General features: G+C 37.9%; 1 pseudogene; it reads left to right on the top strand.

Annotated features, from left to right (window-relative positions):
* The window catches only part of LOC123460699, a 70,395-nt pseudogene extending 57,577 nt beyond the window's left edge, over positions 1–12,818 (top strand).
* Positions 12,819–17,317: the final 4,499 nt, after the last annotated feature.

Here is a 17,317-nt window from a genome sequence, read left to right as displayed (position 1 = left end):
AGAGAGAGAGAGAGAGAGAGAGAGAGAGAGAGAGAGAATCAGCCCACTAGGGCCTTAGCTACTGTAATGGAACTCCAGACACTTGCTCTACCTAGTGGTCATATGAGCATTGGTTGTCTCACCTTTGTGTATCTGGCTTGCATGGACTCTGGAGAGAGATCAAATGTGGGTCCTTTGGCTTCACAGAGAAGTGCCTTAACTGCTAAGCCATCTTTCCAACCCTCCTTTTCTTTTTTAATGTCTTCTTATAATGACATAGAAATCAACAAAAATTAATACTAAAATATCTTATAATATCAGCTTTCACTTGTTTCAACTGATACTGTAGAGTAGCTTTTGTTTGTTGTTTGTTTTGGTTTAATTAATTAATTAATTAATTTTGCTTTTTCAAGATAGGATTTCACTCTAGCTCAGGCTGACTTGGAATTCACTATGTAGTCTCAGGTTGGCCTTGCACTGGTGGTGATCCTTCTACCTCTGCCTCCCAAGTGCTGGGATTAAAAGCGTGTGCTACCACATATGACTGTAGAATAGTTTTGATCATTTCTATCTTATATGTAAATATATATATAGCAGATAAGTGATTCATCCAATAAATGTTTTATGCAAAGAAACTGTTAGCAAAACTATGAGTCACAAATTTAAATAATTCTACATAGTGACAATGTTTAATTAAATGATGCAGGAGAGACTTTATTTATTTTCAGAAAATGTCTTAGGCAACATAGCCCAAGTTTATAGATTAGGTACTTTACTGAAACGTAAGTCCTCAAACTTCTGGAAACTACCCTCCTAAGATAAACGTAGCAGCATGAGTGAGTTCTAACGGACACTATGCTTGGCTTGTCAATGGCCATCTTCTCACTATATGTCCATGATGGATAAAATGAGTACATTTCTGGTGTCTCAATAAGAGCATTAGTGCTCTTATGATCTCATCTATCAAAGTCCCCATCTCCCAACGTCATCACATTAGGGGTTAGAGCTTTAGCACATGAATGTTTATTAGACATAGGTCAGCCATTGAAGAATGGAATGCAGAAACTAACACAGAAAAAATAATTTGTCACATTGGAAAAACTAGAATTACTTTATCATGTGCATTAAGTAGACACATTGTAATGTACAGCACATTATAATTAAGAATTGTTCACGCTCAAGGTACAATTGTATATAACCCTAAAAGTAGAACAACAACAGCAAAAACAGTTTAGATGAATCATGAACTAGCAGCAATCCAGAATTTGGATGCAATCTTCCACATCCCACCTGCTTTTCTAACCTCTTTTCTAATAAGCCAAATGACATGTAGATTCCTGTGTAAATATATGCACCATCCCTCACTGCATCAGCACTATGTTGCCATTTCAGGTAGTTTCAATTTAATTCAAATGTAAGCAACACTCACGAAGTATAAAGATAACCTCTTCAATTTTATTATTTTGCTCCATATTCTATATTTAAGACACCGTGATAAAGGGAATTCGAACATGCTTCAGCTGCACTGAAGTATCAATAAAAAAAAAGAGAAAAAAGAAAGAGAAAGTAAAGATTGAAGGCAAATAAATGTCATATAACACTTAAGAAGTACTTTTGTAGATAATGTTATATTTATGGCTCTGTTCTCATGGAATTTATAGATTCTGTTTCCTTGAAAACAGTCCATGCAGACAAATGCTGCAGATAAAAGCTATTCATTGCTTAATCACCATTGGCAGTTACTAGGTGTACTAGAGACATATTGACATAGCAAATCAATTAGTAGTGATATTATTATGGAAATCCTTTGGCATTAATTACTTCAGCAGCAAATAAAACCAGAATTTATTTTCTCCCAGTGGATAGCATGAGCATTTGTAATGACTTCCCACTTACTTTTATGTGCTTGCCTGGCTTCTAATGAAGTCATTCAGACAGCCACAGAAAAGAGAATATTGAAGATTATTTATTCTTTAATGCCAAGTGGAAAAAAGGAGCATAAAAAACTCATCAACATAGTGGATGTTGACCAGATTATAATTCAGTGTGAGTGTAGTGCACTGGAAATTCTGGTTGCATATTTTTCCATCTATAAAAGTACGTTCTTTATGTTGTGATTTTGCCACATCCTTAAAGAGAAAATGTGTATGTGTGTGAGTGAGTGAGAGAGAGAGAGAGAGAGAGAGAGAGAGAGAGAGAGAGAGAGGTAGACAATCTCTGTTCTGTGAATCTGAGCATATTATTTTGATCAGTAAGATATTAGCAAATAAGAAGCATGGTCTACATAAGTTATAAATGAGGTTTCCCCTCCCATGCTAATAAGAATCCAGGTCATGTTATTCATGAGGTTTGGGCTGTCCTGAAGACTGATGCAGGCAGCCAAGGAACCATGGGCAACAGACTGCTAGATTTGAGATAGCTGTCCAGTGCTTAACTAGAACATCTAGGCTTTCAGAAACACAGCTGACATCTGACTACAGCTCCAAGCAAATAGACTATTTACTTGAGTGTGTATATTATACACACACACACACACATTTACACATAGATGATTTAGACTTGTATAATATATATTTAAAGAAAATGTACAATCAAAAACAGATCTTTTCAAATATATGAATAATTTATATTTGAATGATGTCAAAGAAAATTCCATTAAATCTGATAGGCATGTCAACAAAGATACTAATAGAATACATACAGGAAAGAATGGTCTTTTCTCTGTTCTGCAAAAAAGGTACTCAAATCTAAGTAGAAAATATTTTTGGGTATGGTGGTGCATGCCTTTAATTTTAGCATTCAGAGGCTGAGGTTGGAGTATCACTATGAATTCAGTGTCGGCCTGTGATCTCAAAGTGAGTTCCAGGTCAACTTGCTGTAGAGTGAGACCCTACGTTGAAAAAAGTCAAAAAATAAATAAAAGAGAAAATTGAAAATTTCATAATTTCTGGAAGGAAAAATAGAATTGCCAATGAAAATGATATAGACATTATTATTATGAGAAACATTTTTACTGATAAATAATAAATTGAATAAAACTTTTATTCAGGTTCAGCAGTTAAAGGTATTACATTCACAGCCTGCCAGGCCAGGGTTCAATTCCCTAGTACCCACTTAAAGCCAGGGCAGAAATTGGTACATGCATCAGGAGTTCAAAGAGGCCCTTGCACACTCAGCTGCACCTCTCTCTCAATAAATAAATAATATTTTAAAAACCTTTATTCAAATTCCACTATAAGTACTATAGCAATATATTATACATGTAAATAATTATTATATTTCACAAAGATCTTATACTTACAACATATGTTTATATGTAACTAATACTGAATAATAATAATAACTCAATTTTTAGGTTAGCTACATGTTTAAACATATTTAAGCAAATAAGGAAAACCAAAGGTGAGTAATCCTATGAATAGGTTATGAATAGGAAGAATTAAACAAATTGTGCTTAAATCCTAATCAACTTTCTAGCTATTTATTCACCTTTAAATAATAACTACACTAGAATGATTCTCTGTTAAGATCAGTTGGGATTCAACACCAAAATCTTCTGACAGCTTTATGAAGTAGGACAACCACTTTGGGGTACAGTTTGTCAATTACTTAAAATTTTGAATACATTCCTACTATATGACCTAGAAATCCCCTTCATTAAATTGAAATCTATCTCTAAACAGAGAAATATTCTTGAATGCTTACATGATTTTGTAAATTTTCATAATTATAACTATACACAATCTAAGTGTCCTTCAACAAATAACTTTATAAGCTAAATGTGACACTTACTACTCAACAATAAATAGGAACCTATAAATAGAAAAAAGGAAGGTCTAACAAAAATCATTTTGTACTATACTATGTGTAGAATTCTAAACAATGAATCTACACTGACAAAATATAAGCCAGGGGAAGTTCCTGGGGAAACTAACATAGAATACGTAATTGGTAGCTGCTTTACAAAGCAACATAAAAAAACCATTCAAGGATAACTTTATGTGTTCATTATGATAATTTGGGTGATGAATTTTAGGTTTAGTACATGGAAAATCTCATCAAATTGCATATTCTATCATGTATACACACATACTTGTTTATGCATGTATAGGCATAAATAAATGTCTACTACTGTTAAGATGCAAAAATTGAAATATGATTTGATACCTGCCTAATATGTGAAATCTATTGGAAATACAAAATTGAGTTAGTAATAGGAAATATCTGGCAAAGTAGCTAGTACAGAAATGTCTACACTGTGAAGCCTTTTCCTGACTGGTGGAAACTGGACCACGAAGAGAGTAACAGAAAAGGACATAAATAAATAGATAAATAAATAAATAAATGACACCAGTGGACCTAGGTTTCATTTCAACTTTTCCTACATACATTTTAAAATAAAGTTATAGTAACTAGTTGGAAAAATATATTGAAATTTATAGGGCAGCCACAAAACTAAGATAAAATCAATCAGAATATTTTAACTAAAACATCACTAGGGGGATGTAGAGATAGCTCAGTGGTTAAGGAACTTGCCTGAAAAGTAAAGGACATGGGTTTGATTCCCCAGTACCCACGTAAACTAGATGCACAAGGGGGTGCATGTGTCTGGACTTCATTGGCAGTAGCTAGAGGCTCTGGCATGCCCATTCTCTATCTGCCTCTCTTTCTCCCTTTCTCATAAATAAATAAATTAAATAAATACTAAAACATAAGTGAATGAATATAACTATAGATATAAAAGGACAAGATTGTTTAAAGGGCATTTATAACACTAGAAAATAAGCGGAAAGGTGATAGACTTTAGATTACAGCATAACTGAATGAGTTGGGCATGGTGGCACAAGCCTTTAACCCAACAGCAGACCAATTATGGATCATGCCACATAGTAGGGTTTATAAAAATATTTAATTTTTTTTCTTTATGTCAAATGTGAACGATTTAAAAATATGAATTTTTTGTCTTTTTACCTCCAAGAAAGTTTTCTTACACAAAGATGCAATAGAAGTCTTTCTCATACACACACACACATAGAGTTAAGCAAACAATAAGTTGACAATGGATGTTAAAAAAATGTAAAATATTAAAAATTAGTCATTAGGGCTGGAGAGATGGCTCAACAGCTCATGTAAATCCTGATGCACAAAGTAGACCATGTGTCTAGAGTTTGTTTTCAGTAGCAGGAGGCTCTAGATTTCTTCTCTTTCTCCCACTCTTTCATTGCAGTTAAATAAATAAAAAATATTTTTAAATTAATTAATTAATTTTTAAAATTAAGTTTTTAGAAAATGAAAGACAAGTGGTAATGTGGATTAACATACTTAAAAACATAACTAATAAAAAGCAGTATTTAGAATGTTCAGGTAAATTCCAAAAAGAATGATAAATAATTTAATGGGCAAAATTTTTAATTAATTTTTATTTTAATGTACTCACTATGCATATATATGTATGTATATAAATGCAAACATAAAGAATATTAAATATAGTATTTTAGTGAAATGTGAATTCTAGCCCTTTATATATTATTTCACAGTCTGGAGGCCAGAATCAACCTCAAGGCATTAACAGTTCATTTTATTCTAGAGAACCTCAGGGAAAATTTCCTTCTTTACATGTCCTAACTGAGTACATATCCAGGGCCCTTGGGATCCTTGGGGTTCCTTGACATTTAAAGACATCACTTGAGTTGGGATGTAGCTCAGTGGTACATGCACAAGTCACTGGATTCAATTCCTAGTTGAACACACAAAAACAGAAAGCAAGTTAAGACACAACTCATAGTTACTGCTTCCATCTTTTCAAAGCCCTCCGCCCTGCCTGTTTGCTGTTCCTTTCTCTTCTTCTATAAGGCCTTGTTGTATGTGAAGAAGCATTGCATTTCAAGTCATTGTGTCTTGAGGTGCTTATCTAATTATACTCTCCAGTCTAAATAAAGCCTATGTTTCAGGTCTTGAATAAACATTTACAAATTAAAACTGAACTCACTTGAAATAGTTGAATACTTCATTTCTTTAAAAATGGCACCATTCAGTTCTGGTGATGATGGATTGATAGTGATCATATTTCCAACTCTAATAAATGACAAAAGATTACAACTACTTCAAGATGTATTCATCAGCTTGGTAGAATGTTAAGTAGGCAGTTACATTTAGATGCAGCAGCACTATTATTAAATTATTTACCCAAAGAGGGATAACATTTAAATTCAGGAATATAAGCTAATTAATATTTGCATAAAAACTTTATATTAAATTTTATGGTATAACTCTGATTAGAATTGTCCTAAACTAAAAATAAAGTGTCTATCAACTTATACTAATGTATGCAGGGTTCCATGTACTTTCAATATTTCTAAATAAAACAGAAGAACTAGTCATATCTGTAGTATTGTGATAAATGAAAATGCTAGACTCAAAAGGCTACACAGCCAGTGAGTAATTGCAGATGCAGATAACCTCAACTGCCAAGGGCTTCCATCCTGAGCTCTAAAATTCAAAAGTATGGTGAGTCAGAAATGAATTTAAGGACTGGAGAGATGGCCCAGCAGTTAAGACACTTGCTTGCAAAACCTAAAAACAAGGATTTAATTCCCTGATAGCCACATAAAGCCCGTTTCACAAAGTGGCACATGCATCTGGAGTTCCTTAGCAACAGAAATAAATTTAATATAGCAACCCTGTCAAAACAGCATAGCTTAGCAACACAGCACATAGCCTAGAACTGATTGTTGACTTTCCTAAAGCTGTTCCTGACTTTCACTGTCTCATTGAAGCTGCCCACAAATCGTAAGCATATGCTACTGTGAGCTAAGGGAAAGATTCATTTTCTTTTTATTTATTTATTTTTACTTTAGAGATAGAAAGAGATACAGAGAGAAAGGGAGAGATAGAATTGGCTCACCAGGGCCTCAGTCACTACAATAGCACTACAGATGCTTCTGCCACCTAGTGGGCATATGTGACCTTGAGCTTAACTCAATTTTGTGTGTCTGACTTATGTGGAGAGTTGAACATGGGTGCTTGGGCTTCACAGTCAAGTGCCTTAACCTTTAAGCCATCTCTCCGGCCCAAGATCCATTTTCAAACATCCAACTGCAGTTGGTAGAGTGTGGGTATTGCTTTAATGCCACAGTGGTGAAATGTCATAAACAAAAACCTTGAAAGTCCAGGGCCAAATATATTAAAATTCTGTAAAAGTTAATACAAGAATTAAAAACACTTTAGTGTGTATGCATGTATGTATATCTGTGTGGATATATACTAATACATATGTACGTACATGCATACATATATACTCAAATGTATACATACATATAAAATGTGTGTGCTTGCATGACTATATGTGTATGTGTGCGCGTGTGTGTATATATGTATATGTATATATATATATATATTTATGTAAAAATATATATTCATATTATTAATAAAGCTAATGAATGTATGAATGCATGGTCTCATTCACTTTGATAATTGTACCAGTCTTTAAAATAAAAATGTCTAGATTTATGCCTAGTATATTCATATATATATTTAACTTAGCATACAATGTAAGGAACCCATTTTATTGTATACTAATATGTGTTCATATATATGCACACACTCATATTCTATTTGTGTGATTATACATTTATATATTAATTTATGTACAAACATATACTCATGTTCTTAATAAGTTAATGAATATGTGAATGCATGGATGTTCTCATTTACTTCGATGATTATGTTAAAGTGTAAAGTAAAAATGTCTAGGTTTATGTTTAGTATCTTTTGATAAATGTTTCAGTTAGTATGCAGTAAAATTCGTTTCACCAAGTACATTTCATATACATAAATCATTATACTTTGCTCTCATTCATTCCTCTACTCTATTGTCTCCAGCCAGGCTCCCTACTCTCTCCATTTGCTTTTTATTCTCCACCTCATGGTCCCCTTTCTGCTTTCTTTTGGCAAGAATTCCATTTCGTTTTCATTTATCCTTCCTTTTATATCTTAAGATCTCTTTCCCCTCCTCATGATTTCTCTTCTAGCATCATGCCCTCACATAGATTTTACATATCTTCACACACATATATGAACACATTTATACATTTAAATCTAGACTATATACTCAGAGGTCACTAGACAAACATATCATGGATATACTTGAACATCTGTAATTATTGTTATCCTATTCAAAGCAACCAAGAAATTTAAGCCACTTAGACATCATCAACTGATAAATTGATAAAGAAAATAGGTTATATGCATATAAGGTAATCTTAACAACATAAGTTAAAAATGATATTGTGGCATTTACAGAAAAATGAATGGAACTTGTGCAAGATAAGTGCAAGATAAGCCAGACTCACAAAACCAAAGAACACATTCTTTCTTTCATATGTGGAAGCTAGATTAAAACTATCACTAATATTTTTAGAATAAGGAATCATTTGTGCTTGGGATTATCTCATTACTAAGCCCATAGGCTACTGTGATTCCATGTGGATCCTATTATGCCACCTACATTATATAATACATTAATGGTTAGACACAGAAGGGCAAGAAACCACTGAATCACATAATAATAATAAATATTGCTGGGTACTCCACATCTGTATAAGAGGATACTGAGATTAATCATAGAGTTGTTGCAATTACTCCTAGTTATATAAAGTTGTTTTCTTTTTCTCCATATTCGTATATGATGTTCCCACTGTGCATGTGACCTCTCATCCTGACTCCATGCCATCAAGTCAATAAAATGTGGATTCCAAACTCAGTACAAACTACTTCAGAGCAAGTTATTCAATCATCTAAGCTGTTGGGCACCATAGGAGAGAATCCTTTGAATGCTTTGTAACTGAAATTTTTTAGTTAGTAGAGCTTTCTAATAAGAGAAAAGTTGATTGAGAAGTAGAAGAGAGTTAGTCTTCATTAATTTATTCATCCATTTTCTCAGCCTATAAAGAGCAAACATACATTATAGTTAATATGTCTATGTCCTCTGAATAAGGCATATAGATTCTACCTGTCTACCATAATTTGCATCACTCTTCTGCAGGAAAAAGGGCACTAGACATGCTGTATATAATTTCTGAATTTCTCATTCCTAGACCAACATATTTCATTTTTATTCATTTTATTTTTATTTTATGAAAGGGAGAGCAGGTGAGGAGAAAAAGAAAGAGAGAGAGAAAGAGGTAATTGGATCACCAGATGCATGCATCACATTGTGTACATGCATCACCTGTATGTCTGGCTTATGTGGGTTCTGGGGAGTTGAACCTGGGTCCTTAGACTTTGCGTGTAAGAGACTTAAGCACTCAGCCATCCCCCCAGCACTCAACATACTTTCTTGACTTGTGCCCCTAAATAGACATTTAACAAACAACACCCAGGAACAAAATCATATGTGGAAGCAAAGCTGACTTTCTAGCCATGTTCTTTCAGATACATCCTGCCATGATTTTCTTCATGATTTTCTTTCTTTTCCATATGGCAAGTCCAGTGTGACATAGCACCTCTGCCCTGCTAATGTCCAGTCCACACTGGAGGGAAACTCCATACTGGCTTTAAGGATGTATCCCATTTTTCAGTTGGATTCATCCAGAAGAAAATTTATTTTGTGAAGGCAGTTATTATATTATCACACATTATTTAAATTCCATGTACAAGATAAAACTGTCAATTTCCTAAAGGGATAGTACTAGCCATGCTTTACATAGCCAACTATCTCCTGCGATGACATGAATCGGTGCAGAAAATGTATCTGAGTGGCTACTGCAGTATTAGAATAATTGACTCTGTGGACATTTCATCTTTATTCTAACTACAATAAGAAAGATACTTAAAAAGATGAAATTGGATATTTTGACCAGAGTACATTCAAATTCACAAAGTTATTGATTGCTTTATAACACTCTACTTTTTAATGCTCTACTTTGATGAACAGGTACAGGTACTTAGAATGTGGGAGATAGAAATGACACTTTGGAAGAATCTCTTGGTTTCTCTCAATCATACATAAATGATTTTAAACACACAGCATAATATGTGAGACAAAGGAAAGGAACATGCATTGTGGAATAATCCATTGGTTGTGTCAATAATATACCTAATTCCTACATTCTTCCATGTATCTATACTTTACAGAATGTAGAAACGTATATTGTATAAGACCAGTTAATTTGTACATTAAGATAATGTCATACTAAATTCTTCACTTGTAATAGGGGACTGTAGTACACAAAGCACTCCTGGGTAATGCCAATGGAATGTGAGCATAACACTTAATCCAAGTGAATACTATGTACATTATACAATCTGGTTTGTATTTACTTATTTATTTAGTAAATTCAAAGGGTTCATTAGATAATAGATAGAACTTTGAAGAAGGAGCAAAAAGGATGAACCTAGGGAGAATGAACAGAATCCCTGAAATGGAGAAGGCCAGAACTTAAGAGAAGAAAGAAATGTACAGTTCTTGCACAAAAAGGCTAGAGGGTATTTAAAAAGCCCAGCACCTAATATAGGAGGAGACAATGCAGGAAGCTCCTACACATGAGAAGTCAGGAGTAAGGTAAAGTCCAGTGAAGGGAAAGCTCCTGCCCATGAGAAAGCAGCGGTGGGGTTGAATCCCCAATTTGGCATTAGATAGAGGATATTGGCTCAGAATAAATAAGGCCATTGATATACTTTTTTTTCATTTTTATTAACAGCTTCCATACTTTCAGACAATAAACCATGTAAATTCCCTCCCTTCACCCACTTTCCCCTTTATTATTTTTAATGGAATGATTCAGCAAAATGAATATTTGTTGGAGTCAGGTTCACGTTGTGGGCAGAAATTACCTGACCAAGAGCAGTTTGTGGGTAAAAGGGTTTATTTTGGCTTACAGACTCACAGGGAAGTTTTATCATAACAGAGGAATCAATGGCACAAACATAAGGTAGACATCACTTTCTGGGCAATGTCAGATTGACAACAGCAACAAGAGAGTGAGCCAAAGGGAAAATGGATATAATAGTCATAAGCCCTCCCCCAATAATACAGTGCCTCCAAGAAGCATTAATTCCAAATTGCCATCATCTGGGGACCTAGTATTCAGAACATCTAAGTTTATGGGGACACACCTAAATCAAACCACCACATTCTGCCCCTGACCCCTGACAACCATACATGTTGTAAAATGTAATGCATTCATCCAACTTTAAAAGTTGCTATAGATTTTAATCAATCTCAATGAAATTCAAACATTCCCATAGTCCATAGTTGTTTGTTTTTTTTTTTTTTTTTTCAACGTAGGGTCTCACTATAGACCATGCTGACCTGGAATTCACTCGGTAGTCTCAGGGTGGCCTTGAACTCATGGTGATCCTCCTACCTCTGCTGCACAAGTTCGAGGATTAAAGCAGTACACAATTGTGCCCAACCATGATATCAAAAAACAAACATACAAACAAAACAATGCAAAAAGAAAAAAAGAAAGAAAGAAAGAAAGAAACCACATAATGGCACAGAATAAACATTCACACAGCAAAAGATGGCATTGGGTACAGCAAAGAAATATTAACTAATATGAGATTTAAAACAACTTCGGGAGATTTCCTGGTCCAGGTTCTCTGTGCCAGAGGGTGTATGGATAGTCACACTCAGAGTGAGTAGCCCAGATCCCTATTCCCTGATTCCTTCCTGTTGCCTGGTTCTTATAGGTTGCATTGTGCCTGGCTCTGGGTGGAGTGGTCCCTGTTTGGGCTGTGGAATCAGGCCTTTGTCTCTGGTAACCTGACTTGCCACAGGGTACCAGCATCCTTGTTTACCTGAGTCAGAGGGAGCACAGGCCAAAGGGCAAAAACTTGCTTCCTCCTAAAGAAAATAAATAGTCTCCTTAAAATGGGTAAGCAACAGTGCAAAAAAGGCAACGAAAGACAGAAAACAGAGATTTCCACCAAGGATGCCTAGTCCTGCAATGGACTACTATAATAAAATCACAGAGAAATCAACAGAAATTTAATCCCAAAATGAAAACAAAACAACCAATGAGACACTGATCTAAAGAATCACTGAACTGGAAGCAAACCATCAAATAACCAACAATAGTATCAATGAAATTGTACAGAATTGTTTCTTTGAGCATTCATCTTTTGACATTAGGCTTAACTTGATTAAAGAAAATGTTAGAACCCTCAAAAGAGATATGAATAAATTGAAAATGAGTGAAGAAATGGAAGATCTCAACAGTTGATTAAGCTTAATGAACACGTGATCAAATGCAAGAATGAATTCCAGGAAGCATCAAGAAAATGAGAACTGAAACTGAAATTGTACTGCAAAAGAAGGGATGGAGACTTCCGGCCAAGATGGTGACTGCCTAGCTGCCCTGCAAATCCCAGGAAAGAAAAGGCAAGAAATTAAGGGTTTTCTGGGTCTTCTTGTCAGTGGGGGACTCAGAATGGGATAAATCAGGGAATCGTGGATCCCCTCGTGGGCAGGTAGACCACCCATTTCACCAAATAGCTGTTGTGCCTTCCCACAGCCAGCGCCCTATCCCGTGCCTCATCACTGTCCTGTGCACCATCCCACGGCACCCCACCGCCATCCCACACCCCTCTCCCATGCCCTAGTGCTGTCCCGCGTCCTGTCCTGCACACGTCGCCATTCCACGTACTGTCCCACGGTGCCCCTCTACCGTCCCACATCCTGTCATGAGCCCTGCAGCCATCCCGTGCATGGCTCTGCGCCCCTTCCTGCACCCCACTGCAGTCCCTCACACCACTGCCATGCCCTGTCCTGCACCCTGCTGCTGCTCTCCCCTGCTGCGCCTGGCCGCAGGCCCGATGACACTGCGGAAGCTTAAACTGCTCTACACATTTGCCCACATTACTGCTCCTGCAGCTCCACATTCAGTGAGTCCAGTCTCACAGCAACTGCCACACAAACCCAGACTGTGTCTTTGGCTTGTGCCAGTGCAGGTACCTTCCCAGCCAGCCCCCACTCTCCTGAGACGGGGGAGCACAGAATGTTTCCAGGTCCCAGTGTTCCCAACCAGAGTTTGTGCTGCTTCAGGGCTTGGTACCTCAGTCCCCCTCCAAGCTCAAACACAGGCAGCTTTGACATATTACTACTTGAGAATTCAGGCAACTTTGGCGCCCCTGTCAGGCAGTAGATAGGCGGCTCTGGCAAGTGGGAGCCAAAGTCCAGGCTGCTTAGCAACTGCCCCAGGCTGCCTCAGATTCCCATTGCACTAGAACCCATGCTGATCCACCCTCCTATATGCCCATACACTGTCATGGACAGACCGCAGCACAAAAGAAATACCATGAAAAATCAAATGCAAGAAATTCCAGTTAGATCACCTAGTCCTACAATGAATATTACATCTAACCAAAACATAGAAGAATTATCAGGATCAGAACATCACGTTGAAGCTATGACCAATGCAACCCTGACCAACCTACTGATAGAACTTGCAGGAAAGTAACAAAGGACCGACAATTGTGTGGATACTGCCATCACTAAGCTAGAACAAATTGATAAGACATTAGAAGGAGATAAAAGAGAATTAAGGGGACTTCCGGCCAAGATGGCAACTGCCTAGCTGTGCTGCAGATACTGGGAAAAGAAAGGCAAGAAATTAAGGGTTACCAGGGTCTTCTTGCCAGTGGGAGGGCACAGAGTGGGTAAAACAGGGAAGCACGCATCCCATGTAGGGTGTGTAGTCTACCCCCACACATACAGCCGCCGAGCCCCCCACCCTGAGCCCCGCGCCCTGAACCCTACACAGCGCAGCTGTACTCTGATCATGCACCTGCCAGCCCATCGCATGCCCGCCAGCCCACTGCGCTAATGCGGGGACCTCCGCCTTTGTGCTCTGATTGTGTGCATTGGCCAGCCACGCTGCACTTGGTTCGCATGCCCGAGGGGCCCACCTCTGCCATGATTAGGCAGCTGCCAGATGCCCTGCTGCTGTGCTCCGATCACTTGCCCGCTGGCCAGCCTCTGCTGTGTCCTGATCCCGTGCCCACATCAGCTGCCTCTGCACTACAATTGCATGTGCAGTGGGCCCAGTTCCACAGCAAGGGCCACACAAGTCCACACTGAGTCACGAGCACCAGCTCAGGTGCCATCCCCTACCTGTCTGTTGCCACCCATCCCCCACTCCCCTGAGGCGGGAGAGCGCAGACTGTTTGCAGGTCCCAGTGTTCCCAGCCAGAGTTTGGGCAGCTTCAGGGCTTGCTAACTCAGTCCCCTTTTAAACTCAAAGACAGGCAGCTTTGGTGCATTACTGGGTGAGAATTCAGGCAACTTTGGCACCCCTGTCAGGCAACAGATAGGCGGCTTTGGCAAGAGAGAGCAAAAACCCAGGTTGCTTGCAACTGCTCCAGGCTGCCTTGGATTCTCATTAAGCGAGATCCCAGGCTGCTCCACCCACCTACCTGCCCATAAACTGACATGGGTAGACCACAGCGCAAAAGAAATAACATGAAAAATAAAATGCAAGAAAATCCAGAGAGATCACCCAGTCCAACATGGATTACATCTAACCAAAACATATAAGAGTGTTTAGGATCAGAACATCAAGTGGAAGCTATGAGCAATGCAACCCTGACCAACCTACTGCTAGAATTTGCAGGAAAGCTACAAAGGACAGATAATCATGTGGATGCTACCATCACTAAGCTAGAGCAATATGATAAGACAGTTGAAGGAAGTCAAAGAGAGCAAAGAGAGTTGAGGGAGAGTGAAAAAAAAAAGAGGACCTTAAAAATCAGCGGGCCACACTAAATGAAAACATAAAGAAATGCAGGGATGATTTCCAAGAATCATCAAGAAAATCAGAAAATGAGGTGAAAAGGGTGCTGGACAGAGCAATGGAAGTGATACATAGGAAAGTAGTAGAAAATGCAAACTTAATTGAACAAGTCCAAAACTTGCTAGAGGCTCTCAAGAATAGAGTCAGCGAAGTGGAAGATAGAAACTCTGATCTGGAAGTCAGGATGGAAGAAACAGTTCAAGAGTCCAAAAATTTCAGTAAGTTCAAAAGTTCCTGTGAGGGCTGGAGAGATGGCTTAGTGGTTAAGCACTTGCCTGTGAAGCCTAACGACCCCAGTTCGAGGCTCGGTTCCCCAGGTCCCACGTTAGCCAGATGCACACAGGGGCGCACGCATCTGGAGTTCGTTTGCAGAGGCTGGAAGCCCTGGTGCGCCCGTTCTCTCTCTCTCCCTCTATCTGTCTTTCTCTCTGTGTCTGTCGCTCTCAAATAAATAAATTAATTAATTAATTAAAAAAAAAAGTTCCTGTGAACAGAACATACGGGAATTGTGGGATACACTTAAATGTCCTAATATCAGAATCATTTGAATACCAGAGGAGAAGAATTTCAGACCAAAGGCATGGAGAACTTAACACAATAATAGAAGAAAACTTCACCCATCTCTTTTTTTTTAAATATTTTGTTCATTTTTTATTTATTTGAGAGTGACAGACACAGGAAGAAAGGCAGATAGAGGGAGAGAGAGAGAGGAGGGGCGTGCCAGGGCTTCCAGCCACTGCAAACGAACTCCAGATGTGTGTGCCCCCTTGTGCATCTGGCTAACGTGGAACATGGGGAACCGAGCTTCGAACCGGGATCCTTAGGCTTCACAGGCAAGTGCTTAACCACTAAGCCATCTCTCCTGCCACCCCCCCGTCTCTTAAAAGAAAGGCCCATCAAGATACAAGAATCAAACAGAACTCTTAACTGACTAGACCAAAGGAGAAACTCCCCAAGACATATTAACATTAAGACTCTAAACATTGACACCAAAGAGAAAATCCTAAAAGCAGCTAGGGAAAAACAGCACACCAATTTCAAAGCAAACCCCATCAGAATTACTTCAGAATTCTCAATGGTAACCCTGAAATCTAGAAGGGCCTGGAATGAAACTCTCCAAACTCTAAGAAACTATGGCTTCCAATCTAAACTACTCTACCCTGCAAAAGTCTCCCTTATAATAGATGGTGAAAGGAAAACTTTCCATGACAAAACTAAGCTTTACAATTATATGAACACAAAACCAAACCTACAGAAAGTATTCAAAGAAATTCACCACAGAGAAGAAACAAATAACCAAACACAAAAGCCTACAAGAAGCAGATCACAACAACCAAACCCAGAGTAGACAGAAAAAAATTTCAAATTCCATGGAAATGCCAACGCACCTCTACCACCACAACATGGCAGGGATCAAATCAAATCTCACAGTAATCACCCTAAATATTAATGGCCTTAATTCACCCATCAAGAGACACAAGCTAACAGGGTGGATGAACCCATCACACTCATGGAGATGGAAAAGGAATAAAAAACCTCCCAAAAAAGAAGAGTCCAGGACCAGATGGATTCCCAGCCAAATTTTACCAAATCTTCATGGAAAAACTCAAACCAATCTTTCTAAAACTGTGCCACACAATTGAAGAACAGGGAAAGCTACCCAACTCCTTCTATGAAGCTAGTATCACCCTAATCCCAAAACCAGGCAGAGATGCCACAAGAAAAGAAAACTACCGGCCTATTTCCCTAATGAACATAGATGCAAAGATCCTGAACAAAATACTTGCAAACCAAATCCAACAAAACATCAAAAGCATTATCCACCTTGACCAAGTGGGATTTATCCCAGGAACACAAGGGTGGTTCAACATATGAAAATCTGTCAATGTAATATACCACATAAACAAGCTTAAACATAAAAACCACATGATAATTTTGATAGATGCAGAAAAGGCCTTTGAAAAGATACAACATCACTTCATGATCCAAACATTGGAGAGAATTGGCATGGCAGGTTCACATCTTAACATAATAAAGGCAATATACAAAGCTCCAAAGGCCCAAATAATACTTAATGGAGAGAGACTGGAGGAATTCCCATTAAGATCAGGAACAAGACAGGGATGTCCTCTCTCACTTCTGCTTTTCAATATAGTTCTGGAAGTCCTAGCTCAAGCAATAAGACAGGAGAAGGAAATAAAAGGGATACAATTTGGAATGGAAGAAGTTAAGTTAGCTCTATTCGCTGATGACATGATTGTATATGTAGGAGACCCGAGAGACTCCATACAAAACTCCTGAAGGTGATTAAATCCTATAGCAAGTAGCAGGATACAAAAATCAGTAGCATTTCTGTATGCAAATGGCAAAGGAGTGAAACTCTTCAAAATCTAAGAACCTATAGATTCCAACCCAAACTACTCTACCTGGCAAAAGTATCCCTCATAATAGATGGTGAAAGAAAAACTTTCCATGACAAAATTCAGCTTTACAATTATATGAACACAAAACCAAACCTACAGAGAGTATTTCAAGAAACTTTC

The sequence above is a fragment of the Jaculus jaculus genome, chromosome 5 (assembly GCF_020740685.1).
Source record: "Jaculus jaculus isolate mJacJac1 chromosome 5, mJacJac1.mat.Y.cur, whole genome shotgun sequence".
Lineage (NCBI taxonomy): Eukaryota > Metazoa > Chordata > Mammalia > Rodentia > Dipodidae > Jaculus > Jaculus jaculus.
Note: the sequence above shows the minus strand (reverse complement) of the source record. Positions and strands in the feature narration are given on the sequence as shown.